The sequence below is a fragment of the Crinia signifera genome, chromosome 9 (genome assembly GCF_055691185.1).
Source record: "Crinia signifera chromosome 9, ASM5569118v1, whole genome shotgun sequence".
Lineage (NCBI taxonomy): Eukaryota > Metazoa > Chordata > Amphibia > Anura > Myobatrachidae > Crinia > Crinia signifera.
In genome coordinates, this window is record NC_139225.1 from 7,821,405 (window position 1) to 7,837,743 (window position 16,339).

Sequence of the window (16,339 nt, forward strand, 5' to 3'; positions counted from 1 at the left end):
AATCATGGTCCCGGCACCTGTATAATACAAATGACAGGCATCGGGACTGAGGTGTGCACACTATGTAGGTACTGTGCAATCGGGGAATTTGCTCAGCAGCCCGCAGAAAGGTGGCCCGGAGGGAGGGAACACCTCCCAATGGAACTGCCTTGGTGACTGGCAGGTCGGACTTCCAATAGGAAGTCACTGCCAGTCGCAGTGAAGCCAGTGCAGTCTCACAGACTGGATCTGGCTTCACTACAGCGGCGGATTTTACCTGGGGGCTGCAGCAACTGCTGACACATCATAGCTAAAATGAACATGTGCTTGGTTTCTCCTGAATAAGCACTAAGGGGGCAGCTGTCACAGGTTTAGGATAAATGAGCTTACATGGGGTGCATGAGAAAGCTGTGATCACAGAATGGTTAATTAAAAATGAACCCACATACATACAGGATACCACCGCACTCACCATATATTAACAATCATATGAGGACAAAAGTGAACCCGTAGCAGATGAAGCCTTCTCCCCGGCCTGATCTCAACGTATGTTGTCACAAAATAGAAGGGGTGTAAATATCACAGAGCCCTCATAGTGCATATCAGTAGGTAACAGCAAGCAGACAAGGTACCAAGAACATAAGCAGATCATTTTATTCCCGTACCAGATATGGGCCTCTTCTAGGCCTGATTTCCATGCCTGCTGGAACTCTCCCCATCTTCATCCCTGCTGGCACTCTCTTCGCCTGCATCCCTGCTGGCACCATCTGCATCCCTGCTGTCACTTTCCCCGCCGGCGTCCATGCTGTCACTTTGCCTGTGCACATCCTTGCTGTCACTCTGCCTGCCCACATCCCTGCTGTCACTCTCTCCACCCATGTCCCTGTTGTCACTCTCCCCACCCACGTCCCTGCTGTCATTCTCACCATCCCTTCTGTCTTCATCTGTGTCCCTACTGTCACTTTCCCAATGCCTGCTGTCACTCTTCCAGTCAACATCCGTGTCTCTGCTGTCACTCTCCCCATCCAAATTCCTGCCGTTCTTCTCCCCATCCGCACTGTCACTCTCCCCATCCGTGTCCCTGCTGTCACTCTCCCTGTCCATGTTTCTGCTGTCACTCTCCCTGTTCTTCTCCCTATCCACGCTGTCCCTCTCCTTGTCCACGTGTCCCTACTGTCACTCTCTCTGTCCTGACATCACAGCCTCTGCCACCAATCACAGCCTCCTCCGCCAAGCTGCTGCTGCTGACCTCAGCCTTCTCCATGTAGCCACAACCGGCCTCTTTTTCCACACCACTGATCACAACCTGTATGGCCCTGCTGTCACTCTCCCTGTACCTGCAGTCACTCTTCCTTTCCCTATGTCCCTGGCTCATACTGTGTGGCATAATGTGAATTTTAGCTTATTCCGTGATGTTGACTCATTCCGTATAGTAGAGCCATCCTCATTTAGCCATTTAATAAGATTATGTGAGCCAGAGCCGTCGGACTTAATCCTATGCTTATCCCCTACTGCATTGTTCTATGTATTGTATTTCAGATGAGAACAATAGGCCTTGGCTCACCATGGCTATCCAGAGAAGGCTGGCTGAAGAAGGCTCCATCTGTATAATGTGAAATTTGGCTCATTTCATATGGCATAATGTTATTTTTGGATTATTCCATGTGGCATGTATAAAGGGGTACTTGTACTATATAGTATAAGGGATCCTACTATTGTGGTGCATAATGTGTATAAGGGGTATATGGTATGGTACACTACACTTAAGGACATGCCCCATTTGAGTAGGCTCAACCCCTTTTCAATAGCATGTGTTGTCTGTAGTATAACAGTCACAGGTGCTGTGTGCAGTATCTGGAGGCCACCATTGCTGTCTGTAGTATCTGAGGGTCACCAATACTGACTCTATTATATGGGAGTCACCAATTCTGTGTATGTGGGGGGCACTACCATCTATGTAGCCTCCGGGCACCTGGGATGAACTGACACCCCGGTGACTGCCCCGGCTCCCCGCCATGAATTTTGAATGCATCTTCCACCCATCTTCCACCCAGATCTCCCGGGGTTCCCAATGCGGAGCTGACTGGGCTGGTGAGCGGTTAAGAGGGGGCCATCATTATGCAGCCTCACCTACAAGACTAATGAGGTTTCCACCCAGGAGCAGGTTGTACGTTGTACATGGTGGCATGGCGTGTGGTGGTCTAAGAGGGTTACAGTTTTTTTTTTTGGGGGGGGGGGCACAAATCTATTACAATTCTATCCTCTCCCTACCATTCTGCATCTCTTTATTCTCTTCCTAACGTTCTTTATCTCTCTCTATGGCCTTCTTGCCATCCTGCAGCTCTCTATTTAGTAGTGGTGGTGGTGGTGGAGGGGGGGGGGGTGGCATTAGGTAGAAGTTTTGCCTAGGGTGCCTACAGATGCAGCTTTCTGTGCCATTCAGATAGAGACATTCACTGCTCATAACCAGTGAGGTGATAATATCTAATTGCTGCATTGTTTATGGATTACAGAACTCTCTTTGAATTCTAAGTGGATTCTATATAAATACAGTAATGGAATAATATCATACATTCAGCTTTTAATGAACTTTTGCATTATTATGTTAGATCCAATCAGCCCTCATTGTGGCAGTATAAGCTATATGTATATACACAATTGATAACTGCAGTCGTTTTTATTTCTTTATTTTTTTTTACTTCTATATTTGAACAAATATTCTTAGTTATTCTTGTGTTTGCATTTTTTCTTTGTTTTTACATATTTTTCATAGCGTCGGACGAGTCATGTCATTCGCGCCGAGGTGCACCAAGTCAGTGGTGGATTCAGGGGTGGGGCACCCATGAAAGTGACATAGCTCAGGATTGGGGCTTTCCAACGAGCCCAGCCTCGCGTTGCTAGCCCCCCGGAAACCGGAGATACCGCTGGGCAAACCTGGAACATTTTCTCCATGGGATAACATGGGACCCGCTAATTCCGACCCCCAACTGGTTTCTGACGGCTGCTGGTCCACTACCCTCCCCCCCCCCCCCCCCCCGGCATCACTAAATCTTGTGGTTGATCTCATTCTAACTCAAATCGCCAGGCCTTGATATTAGACTAGTCCATGTGGGTCAATTGGTTCCAGAGCTATTGCAATTTTTTTATTTCTGAAATGTAATCACATGGCTGTTCATGTTCTCTGAAGGCAGATTTCTCTGGAACCAAACAGCAAAGTTTCACGCAACCAGCATCATTCGAAGCCCACTCTAAAGTTTATATATGATACTGGGTCAATTGATTCTAAAGATATAGCCCGTTAAACAATCTAGCCGGTTAAAGGGGGGGAGCAAAACACTACAAATGCCGACCCACATAGAATTATTTATGAATATATATTACAGAGTGTTGCTTTCCCTTAACAGAAGGAACAAGATCAGGCTGTCCACAAACAGTGATTGTATAAGATGTCACACGTCAGGAGCTAAGCTGGTCCACTGTCTCTGGCGATGCCCAGTCGAGTTTCATTTCTGGAAGAGTGTCGAGAAGTTCACCTACATAGATAGTGAATTCCAGTTGAATAGGGATATTTCTACTTTAGGAAAAAAACATTTTGTATCCCAATTGCACACTGAGTGAGAAATATCTACATAATAATCAGATAATACAGATGTGCCGGCATGTTGGGGGCCCACACCCCAGACCCAGTATTAGGGACCCCCAGTGACACAGAGACGCCTTGACGTACGGCCTGGGGGCTTAGCCCTATATCTGCAGATATATGCAATCAAGATCTCTGCATTATCTGATTAGTATGTAGATATCTCTCACTCAGTGTGCAATTGGGATACAAAATGTTTTTCGTAGCTAGAATTATTACTTCTCCCTTTTGGCACACCTCTGATTGAGCAGCTTACCAACAAATGTGTTGTCTATTTTTACTTTAACCACCTATGGGACGAGTAATACTGGGAGGGAAGATAGAGACAAATTATTACTAGCCATATCGGCAGCCGTTAAAAAATGATTCTACATACAACCACAACCCCCCCAACCATGAAAATGTTTTTGGATAAGTTATATTATATTTTCTTAATGGATTAGGTGGAGGCAGCTATGTACAAAACAAAAGACAAAATCAAATTCTTTGATACTTGGGGAAGATTTATAAAGACCCTATCACCCCAAACTCAGGAAAAGATTAAGTTATGTTTCGCTTCAATAGAATGGCATCCACAAGACACAGGAATAGGAGAATAGACAGACTGTAGACCTACCCCTGTACAGAACCTAGCCTCAGCAAAGGTTGCAAGCTGTATAGATCCTGAACCGACAGAGGTCCAGCCTTGCCTTGGAGATAAGGGATTTTATATTTTGTAGGAGTACTGTGGTTTTTTTTTTCCTCCAATGTAATTGGGATGTGTCTGAGATTCAAAATGCATTATTAAGAATGGGTACTTGTTTGGGTGCTTACAATGTTAAATGCACCCCCATTGTCAACGCCACCCCCACTATCAATACGAACCCAAAGCGTGGCGAGCGCAGCGAGCCCACGTGGGGCAGCGGTACGCGTCCTCCGACCTTTTCATACCCCCACTATCCACGTCGCGGGGCTTGCTGTGCTCGCCACGCTTCGGGCTCGTATTCCGCGTTCCCTCGCGGGGCTCGCTGCGCTCGTCACGTTTCGGGCTCGATGGCTCGCTGCGCTCGCCACACTATCTGGAGTCAACTCCACGCCGGCATGGATAGTGGGGGTATGAAAAGGTCGGAGGAGTGTACCGCCGCCCCTCGCGGGCTCGCATCGCTCACCACGCTTCAGGTTGGCGTTGATAGTGGGGGTGGTGTTGACAATGGGGGTGCATTTAACATTATAAGCACTCATCAGGGTGCTTGTACAATTAAAAATCGCATCGCATGCCATTTGCTGGCATGCAATGCTATGCGATATTTCATTGTACAAGCACTTAATTTAACAGGAATATCGCATTGCACGCACCACACACCACTAAGTACGATATGCGGGGAAACAAGTACCAAGAATGTTTTTAAATTGATCTGTAAAATGCAAAATTGCATACTGTTAAATTTTGAACAATGAAGATAATAAAAAAAGAGGTGGGCTTTCTCTCCCCCCTGACACCAGGAAATGCAGGGACTAGGCTGGTGGGACAAGAGCCAACCCGGAAATATCCCTGCATGGCCCAGGGACCATATTCCCGGATAAGACCCTGCATTTTCTGGTGTGAAATGGGTATTATTTCAAGTAGCCTGGACCTGCAATGATCTGAATACAGACAGGCAGCCCCCCACTCTCTGCCCAGCTGTCAATGGCTGTCACGTTTGCCCAGCTGCAGCTGCCCCCCCAGTTTCCGCAAGCATGTATTCCTCCTTGGCAATCACACATGGCAACCAGCATGGAACCTCTGGCAATGAGCATGGAACCCCCTGGCAATGAGCACTTAGGTAAGCAGCACTTATGTAGCATAATTTTTAATAGGCATTACGGTCTTTGGCATAATACGTAATGGACATTATGGTCTGTGGCTTAACATGTAATGTGCATTATGGTGTAAATTTTTGACGCGCGACTTCGACATGCAATGTCTATGTTTATTAAGCATATTGTGTACTTTAGATTAATCCATGTGGCATTATGTGAATTTTGGCTCATTCCATTTGGCACCATGTGTAAGGGGCAAGTATAATGGGGTCTAGTATTTTGTTGCATAATGTGTAGCAGTGGTGAATGGTTTGGTACACTACACACAAAGACATGCCCCCTTTTGAGTGGCCTCACCCATGCGCATTCGGCGCGCACAGAACTATATCCTTCACTTTTGACGCCAAGGTGGGCCTGTGTACTTTATATGTCGGGGCCTATTTTTAATCCCTTTCCCTGCCATCTCTCTGCTCTCCTCTCTCTCTCTCTCCACTCTCTGAGCATGTACACTGGCACCACTAACACGTCCTCTCCCCCTCTCATCCCCTCTCCTATCATGGTGCCCCTGCATGCATATTCTGACTTTGTCTAGAAAATCGTACCCTTTTACATGTCTGAATTTTGGTATAAAATCACACATTTGATATGAGCGATTGTTTTAGTGGTCTAAAAAAAACGCACCCTATTACATTTCGCCCCTGCTGTTGTTTAAGATTGCCCAGCGTTTTATGGTCATGCCCGTAAAAATGCTGGGCATACCCCTGCCGACGCAGATGTGTCTATGCCTGCTTGGGTCAGTCAACTGATGTTGCATGACTTAAGCACTAATAGTTGTGTGGAGCAGGGAGGGATGGTGGGCGTATGGGTGGCAAGAAGTCCCAGTGCAGACAGTCTCATTTCTGAACTGACAGCTACTACACATTATGCCACACACCCTAATACCTGCTACACATTACACCATACACCGTAATGCCCATTAGACATTATAGAACATGCCATAATGCCCATTACACATTATGCCACACACCATAAAGCCCATAACATACATATAATGCCACACATTGTAATGCCCATTACATATTATACCACACACCATAATGCTCATTAAAAATTAGGCCACTCGCTATAATGCCCATTACATATTATGCCACACACCATAATGCCCATTACACATAAGGCCACACATCATAATGCCCATTACATATTATGCCACATGCCATAATGCCCATTACGCATACGCCACACACCATAATGCCCATTACACATTAGGCCACATGCCATAATGCCCATTACATATTATACCACACCCCATAATGCCCATTACATAGTATGCCACATAAGTTGGGATAACCCACTCAATGCCAAGGGAGGATTATATGCTAATTGCCAGAGGAGTTAAATGCTTGTTGCCAGGGGGTTTAAATACTTGTTCCCAGGGGAAAACATGCTAGTTGCCACAGGGTTTTAAACGCTCATTGCCTAGGGGGGTTAAATGCTTATTGCCAGGGGTATTTTACATGCTTGTTGCCCAGGGGTAGCCTGTGCATCTGTCCGACTTTGGTTGTGGAAAAATCAAGGGGGCCCCAAATTAAGATACTCATCCCTGTAGTAAGCCCCCCGACAATCGATTGCTGTGGGCAGCTGGCACTTAATAACCCCCTAACAAGAATTTTTGCAGCTGCGGCGTCACTGGGACTCAGAAGGGGAGAAGAGAGGAGGCCTCTAACTGCAGTGGCACTGTGGTGGAACCTGCCTGGGGTTGCACCGACACACTGACATGAGCCGGTGCTGTTGCGGAGGGCTGGATGAGGCTGCATTGCTCCTCTTTCACACTGCAGCACACAGAAATGCCTTTTATACATGTTAAGTCACAAATTAGTGCACCATATACACATCATGGGACACAGTAATAGTGACCCTTATACACATAATGCCACACAGTGGGCCTTATTCTAGTTCACTCTTTCTGACAAAATCCTTCTTAGATTGACAAAACCATGTGCACTGCAGGTGGGGGGGGGGGGGCAGATGTAAAATGTGCAGAGAGATTTGGGTGAGTTATTTTGTTTCTGTGCAGGGTAAATACTGGCTGCTTTATTTTTACACTGCAATATAGATCTCACTTTGAAGTAAAACCCCACCCAAATCTAACTCTCTCTGCACCTGTAGTGCACATGGATTTGTCCATCTATAATGTAATGTCTTTATACACATAATACCACGCAGAAATGCCTCTTACACATATGCCATAAATGATTACAACCCAACCACCCTCCGCCCTGCACAGCACTCACCAAGCCTGGACTCTGCAGATATTGATGACTGTATGGCTGCTGGAAGCTCATTCTTCTGGACTCCACAATGGCCCATGGGAAGAGGAGCTGTTGCAGCTGGGCATGCACAGCATTCCTCCTACAGGTAAGGTGCCCATTTTTGTTACTGCTGCCCCCACCTTACACTGGCATTCCCACTGCTACTGGCTCAGTTGTATGAGCCTCATGCCTATAGGCATTTGCCTAGTTTGCCTATGCCTCGGGCCGACTCTGTGGACCTACTGTCATTTCATCAAACTAAAATCAAAAACATGCTTTTCAAAGCCGCACTGGAGTTTTACTGAATTGTTCTGGCAGTTTCATATTTAACTCACAAAAATTAAAGGGGGCTAATGGAGCATAATGATGAATCTGTCCAATAATTACTGTACAAAGACAGATCTTGGGGGTATAGGTTGAGTATCCTTTATCCAAATATCCGTTATCCAAATTATTAACCATAGTCTCCAAAATGCGGGGGAAAAATTACTTAAAGCACTACTAGGGACATCTGTACCAGCACTACTGGGGACATGATATGTAACTGGCACTACTAGGGACATCTGTACTAGCACTACTGGGGACATGATATGTAACTGGCACTACTGGGGACATCTGTTCCACCACTACTGGGGACATGATATGTAACTGGCACTACTAGGGACATCTGTACTAGCACTACTGGGGACATGATATGTAACTGGCACTACTGGGGACATCTGTTCCAGCACTACTGGGGACATGATATGTAACTGGCACTACTGGGGACATCTGTTCCAGCACTACTGGGGACATGATATGTAACTGGCACTATTAGGGACATCTGTACTAGCACTACTGGGGACATGATATGTAACTGGCACTACTAGGGACATCTGTACTAGCACTACTGGGGACATGATATGTATCTGGCACTACTGGGGACATCTGTTCCAGCACTACTGGGGATATGATATGTGACTGGCACTACTGGGGACATCTGTACCAGCACTACTGGGGACATGATATGTGACTGGCACTACTGGGGACATCTGTACCAGCACTACTGTGGACATGATATGTGATTGGCACTACTGGGGACATCTGTACCAGCACTACTGGAGGCATGATATGTGACTGGCACAACTGGGGACATCTGTACCAGCACTACTGGGGACATGATATGTGACTGGCACTACTGGGGACATCTGTACCAGCACTACTGGGGACATGATATGTGACTGGCACTACTGGGGACATCTGTACCAGCACTACTGGGGACATGATATGTAACTGGTACTGCTGGGACATCTGTACCAGCACTACTGGGGATATGATATAAAACTGGCACTACTGGGGACATCTGTACCAGCACTACTGAGGACATAATATGTAACTGGCACTACTGGGGACATCTGTAACTGGCACTACTGGGGACATCTGTACCAGCACTACTGGGGATATGATATGAAACTGGCACTACTGGGGACATCTGTAACTGGCACTACTGGGGACATCTGTACCAGCACTACTGAGGATATAATATGTAACTGGCACTACTGGGGACATCTGTACCAGCACTACTGAGGACATAATATGTAACTGGCACTACTGGGGACATGATATGCACCTGGCACTATTTGAGACATGATATGTAACTGGCACGACTGAGGACATCTGTACCAGCACTACTGGGGACATGATATGTGACTAGCACTACTGGGGACATCTGTACTAGCACTACTGGGGACATGATATGTGACTGGCACTACTGGGGACATCTGTACCAGCACTACTGGGGGCATGATATGTGACTGGCACTACTGGGGACATCTGTACCAGCACTACTGGGGACATGATATGTGACTGGCACTACTGGGGACATCTGTACCAGCACTACTGGGGACATGATATGTGACTGGCACTACTGAGGTCATGATATGTATCTGGCACTACTGAGGACATCTGTACCAGCACTACTGGGGACATGATATGTGACTGGCACTACTGGGGACATCTGTACCAGCACAACTGGGGACATGATATGGGACTGGCACTACTGGGGACATCTGTACCAGCACTACTGGAGGCATGATATGTAACTGGCACTACTGAGGACATCTGTACCAGCACTACTGGGGACATGATATGTGACTGGCACTACTGGGGACATCTGTACCAGCACTACTGGGGACATGATATGTAACTGCCACTACTAGGGACATCTGTAGCATCACTACTGGGGACATTATATGTAACTAGCACTCCTAAGGACATTTGTACCTGGCACTACTGGGGACATCTGTAGCAGCACTACTGGGGACATTATATGTAACTAGCACTACTGAGGACATCTGTACCTGACACTACTGAGAACATGATATGTGACTGGCACTACTGGGGACATCTGTACCAGCACTACTGGGGACATTATATGTAACTAGCACTACTGAGGACATTTGTACCTGGCACTACTGAGGACATGATATGTATCTGGCACTACTGAGGACATCTGTACCAGCACTATTGGGGACATCTCTACCAGCACTACAGGGGGTATGATATGTAACTAGCACTACTGGGGACATCTGTAGCATCACTACTGGGGACATTACATGTAAATAGCACTACTGAGGACATTTGTACATGGCACTACAGGGAACATGATATGTGACTGGCACTACTGGGGACATCTGTACCAGCACTACTGGGGACATTATATGTAACTAGCACTACTGAGGACATCTGTACCTGGCACTATTGGGGACATCTGTAGCAGCACTACTGGGGACATGATATGTAACTAGCACTACTGAGGACATCTGTACCTGGAACTACTGGGGACATGATCTGTAACTGGCACTACTGGTGACATGATATGTTATTGGCACTACTAGGGACATCTGTAACAGCACTACTGGGGACATTATATGTAACTGGCACTACTGGGGACATGATCTGTACCAGCACTACTGGGGACATTATATGTAACTAGCACTACTGAGGACATTTGTACCAGCACTACTGGGGACATAGGGGGACATTTACCAAAATGGATTCGTAGAAAAAAGGTGTATTCGTAGGGAGAAATACACCTTTTTTTTACGAATTTGTATTTTCGGGATTTACAATCCCAAAAATACAACAATTCGTAGTCCTAAAGATGGAACATTCGTATTTGTAGTTACAAATACGAATGTCTACACCATCGATAGAATACGACAGAAATCACCATTCAAAAGAATGGTGGTTTCTGATTTACTAAGCAGCCGTATGGATAATACGGCTGCTTAGTGGTGTAAAACACCCACGCAAATACGACAGGAAAATAGAACACCATTTTCATGTCGTATTTGCGTTTTTGCCTGCACGGTCCCCCCCCTCCAGGACTTACCTGACCAGGCTGAAGCCTGGTGCTGTCCTCGATGCCCCTGGGCGGTGGGCATCGAGCTGATGGTTTTGTGTAAAAAATAGAATAAAAACCATTGTTTTTTACTGTGGCACTACAAGTGCCAGCAAGCCTCCCCAGCAAGCTGGGACTTGGATAACCACAAGTCCCAGCCTGCTGGGCATTAAAGGGCCCGCTGGGTCTTGTAGTGCCACCGTAAAAAAAATAGTTAAATAAAACACACTGACACCCGTTTTAAATAAAAGTTTAATACACACATTACATACATACTGATACTTACCTTTCTTGATCCCGTAGGTAGCCCTGGTCCTGATGTCCTGTGTCGTCCATGTCGGCTGTCTGCGTCGTCCTCCAGGTCCATGTCGACGGTCCGTGTCGTCCTCCAGGTCCATGGCGGTGTCCGGGTCCGAAGAAATCCATGTTGGAGCAGGCCAATCAGGAGCCGACTTTCTCGGCTCCTGATTGGCCTGCTAGGCGGCCAATAGAATTCAGTCTGAGGAGAGGCGCCGAATATGAAACTTCAGCATCTCTCCTCAGCGCGATGCACGGACAGCGCAGACAGCGGGGACCGGCGACAGCAGGAAGATTACCTGGACTACGTCGGATCAAGAGAAGACTTCTTCAGCGCAGGAACAGGTGAGTAGGATTTCCTTCCACAGCTCCAACATGGATTTCTTCGGACCCGGACACCGCCATGGACCTGGAGGACGACACGGACCGTCGACATGGACCTGGAGGACGACGCAGACAGCCGACATGGACCTGGAGGACGACACAGGACATCAGGACCAGGGCTACCTACGGGATCAAGAAAGGTAAGTATCAGTATGTATGTAATGTGTGTATTAAACTTTTATTTAAAACGGGTGTCAGTGTGTTTTATTTAACTATTTTTTTTACGGTGGCACTACAAGACCCAGCGGGCCCTTTAATGCCCAGCAGGCTGGGACTTGTGGTTATCCAAGTCCCAGCTTGCTGGGGAGGCTTGCTGGCACTTGTAGTGCCACAGTAAAAAACAATGGTTTTTATTCTATTTTTTACACAAAACCATCAGCTCGATGCCCACCGCCCAGGGGCATCGAGGACAGCACCAGGCTTCAGCCTGGTCAGGTAAGTCCTGGAGGGGGGGGACCCCTTTATTGGGGGGGTCCCCACTCCCCCAGGGCCCCTGGCCAGGCTGACTGGTCGGTAGGGTTAATGCTTTGGCCGGGGGGACTTGCATAAAAAGTCTCCCCCCGGCTGTGGCATTACCCGCTGGCTGGTTTTGCCTGGGGCTGGTTCTTGAAATACGGGGGACCCCTAGTCATTTTGTCCCCCGTATTTTGGGAACCAGCCCCAGAGCAGGAGCCTGGGGCTGGTTGTTAAAAATCGGGGAACCCCTATTTGTCGGGTTCCCTGATTTTTAATTACCGGCTCCAGGCTCTGTCAGCCTGGTGCTGGTTTCGGCTGTGGGGGGGACCCCACGCCGTTTTTTTTTTTAATTTATTTTTTTTTCTATTTTTTTTACACCATGCAGCCTGCACGGATCTGACTGATCCGTGCAGACTGCTAGAAATAATTCGTATTAGCAGCCGTATATACGGCCGCTAATACGAATCATTACACCATCGGAGGGTTACAAAGCAGTCGTATATGACTGCTTTGTAACTGATCCTCCGGAACACGACTTTGCATACGACTTAAACAGTCGTATGCAGTCGTAGGGAAAATACCAATACGAAAAACTAGGTTTTTCATATTGGTAAATTTCCCCCATAATATGTAAATGATACTACTGGGAACATATGTAACAGCACTACTGGGGACATGATACTGTATGTTCCTGCCACTACTAGGGACATCTGTACCAGCACTACTGGGGACATGATATGTAATTAGCACTACTGAGGACATCTGTACCAGCACTACTGGGGACATGATATGATATAGATGGTATATAGATCTAGGAGTCACTATTTCAAGTGACTTAAAGGCAGGAAAGCAATGTAGCAAAGCAATGAGGAAGGCTAGTCAGATGCTTGGTTGCATAAGGAGAGGAATCAGTAGCAGAAAAAAAGAAGTAATAATGCCACTGTATAGGTCATTGGTACGACCTCATCTGGAATACTGGGTGAGATTTAATAGAATGAGAGATTCAGAAAGTGAGAGATTTGGGAAGAAATCTCCAGGTTTTTTTAAAGCGGCAATCATTTGCACTGCAAAACCAGTTTGATTCTGAAGTGCAAATGATTGCCGCTTTAAAAAAACTGGAGATTTCTCACCAAATCTCTCACTTTCTGAATCTCTCATCCTATTAAATTTCTCCCCTTATCTTCAGAAGGATATAAATACATTAGAGAGTGTACAAAGAAGGGCAACTAAAATGGTGCCTGGCCTACATCACAAAACTTGGAGCAGAGAAGGGAAAGGGGGGACATGATAGAAATATTCAAATATATGAAGGGTTTTAACATAGTACAGGAGGGAAATTTTCTTCAAAGGAAAAGAAGTAATAGAACACGAGGACATGCACTGAAACTGGAGGGAGGTAGGTTCAGGGAAAATTTTAGAAACAATTACTTCACAGAAAGGGTAGTGACTAATTGGAATAGCCTCCCATCAGAGGTGGTAGAGGCTAAGACAGTAGAACAATTTAACATGCTTAGGATATGCATAGTGATATCCTTACAAAGAAATAAGGATCAAAAACAGTTGAGATTACCTGAAGGGTAAAAAGGGGCAGACTAGATGGGCCAAATGGTTCTTATCTGCCGTCAAATTCTATGTTTCTATGTTTCTATTAATTATACCTATGTGTGTTAAACGTGAATTATTAGGATAAATTATGTTTGTTGAATTATAATCCAGTTTTGGGAAAATAACACGGGAATAAAAATGAGTAGCTTTTTAACCTGCATCATACCTCCCCACATGACCCCCTCCAGGACGGACACAATGATCTGCTCCTGGACTTTCCTCGGAATGTATGGTTGCCATCAGCTGTGTTTAAAATGCCTTTTCTTTTCAATGAACCTGTTCAATACAGGTGACGGCAATCATACATTAAGAGGAAAATCCAGGAGCAGAGCATTGTGTCCCCCCTGGAGAGGGTTATGTTGGGAGGTATGTCTGTATTAACACTGTACCACTATTACCCCTTTCACACTTGCAAGCCGGGTCGCAAGCCGGGTTCTAAGTTCCGGGTGCGACCCGGTGTGTCCTGGCTTGCAAGTGCTTTCACACTGGCCACCCACCAGGTCAGGACCTGGGTAGAAATCCCGGAATGCTGAACACGGAATGCGGTGACACCCTTTCACACTGAGCTAAATCCCAGGTTGATGTGCGTTCATGTGCAAAAACCCGGGATATTTTTCCAAGTGTGAAAGGGGTATAAATGGTCTACCTGACCCTATCCTTCAGGGAGACAATGCTCTGTTCCTGGGCTTCCCTGGTAATGTATGATTGCCAGCACCTGTGGTGACACCTTTCTTATCAGTTACCTAGCTCCCCACAGGTGCTGGTAATCCTACATTACCAGGGAAGTCCAGGAACAGAGCATTTTCTCCCTGAAGCAGAGGGACAGGTAGGCAACCATGTTTTAATCATACTTGCCTACCTGACCCTCTCCAGGAGGACACAATGCTCTGCTCCTGGACTTCCCTGGTAATGTAGGATTGCCAGCACCTGTGGTGACACCTTTCTTATCACTGACCTAGCTCCCCACAGGTGCTGGCAATCCTACATAAGCCATACCTCCCAGCATGCCCCTCTCCAGGAGGACACAATGCTCTGTTCCTGGGCTTCCCTGGTAATGTATGATTGCCATCACCTGTGGTGACACCTTTCTTATCAGTTACCTAGCTCCCCACAGGTGCTGGTAATCATACATTATCCATACCTCCCAGCATGCCCCTCTCCAGGAGGACACAATGCTCTGTTCCTGGGCTTCCCTGGTAATGTAGGATTGCCAGTACCTGTGGTGACACCTTTCTTATCACTGACCTAGCTCCCCACAGGTGCTGGTAATCATACATTTTCCATACCTCCCAGCATGCCCCTCTCCAGGAGGACACAATGCTCTGTTCCTGGACTTCCCTGGTAATGTATGATTGCCAGCACCTGTGGTGACACCTTTCTTATCAGTTACCTAGCTCCCCACAGGTGCTGACAATCTTACATTATCCATACCTCCCAGCATGCCCCTCTCCAGGAGGACACAGTGCTCTGTTCCTGGGCTTCCGTGGTAATGTATGATTGCCAGCACCTGTGGTGACACCTTTCTTATCACTGACCTAGCTCCCCACAGGTGCTGGCAATCCTACATAAGCCATACCTCCCAGCATGCCCCTCTCCAGGAGGACACAATGCTCTGTTCCTGGGCTTCCCTGGTAATGTATGATTGCCATCACCTGTGGTGACACCTTTCTTATCAGTTACCTAGCTCCCCACAGGTGCTGGTAATCATACATTATCCATACCTCCCAGCATGCCCCTCTCCAGGAGGACACAATGCTCTGTTCCTGGGCTTCCCTGGTAATGTAGGATTGCCAGTACCTGTGGTGACACCTTTCTTATCACTGACCTAGCTCCCCACAGGTGCTGGTAATCATACATTTTCCATACCTCCCAGCATGCCCCTCTCCAGGAGGACACAATGCTCTGTTCCTGGACTTCCCTGGTAATGTATGATTGCCAGCACCTGTGGTGACACCTTTCTTATCAGTTACCTAGCTCCCCACAGGTGCTGACAATCTTACATTATCCATACCTCCCAGCATGCCCCTCTCCAGGAGGACACAGTGCTCTGTTCCTGGGCTTCCCTGGTAATGTATGATTGCCAGCACCTGTGGTGACACCTTTCTTATCACTGACCTAGCTCCCCACAGGTGCTGGCAATCCTACATAAGCCATACCTCCCAGCATGCCCCTCTCCAGGAGGACACAATGCTCTGTTCCTGGGCTTCCCTGGTAATGTATGATTGCCATCACCTGTGGTGACACCTTTCTTATCAGTTACCTAGCTCCCCACAGGTGCTGGCAATCCTACATTATCCATACCTCCCAGCATGCCCCACTCCAGGAGGAAACAATGCTCTGTTCCTGGGCTTCCCTGGTAATGTAGTATTGCCAGTACCTGTGGTGACACCTTTCTTATCACTGACCTAGCTCCCCACAGGTGCTGGCAATCCTACATTATCCATACCTCCCAGCATGCCCCTATCCAGGAGGACACAGTGCTCTGCTCCTGGGCTTCCCTGGTAA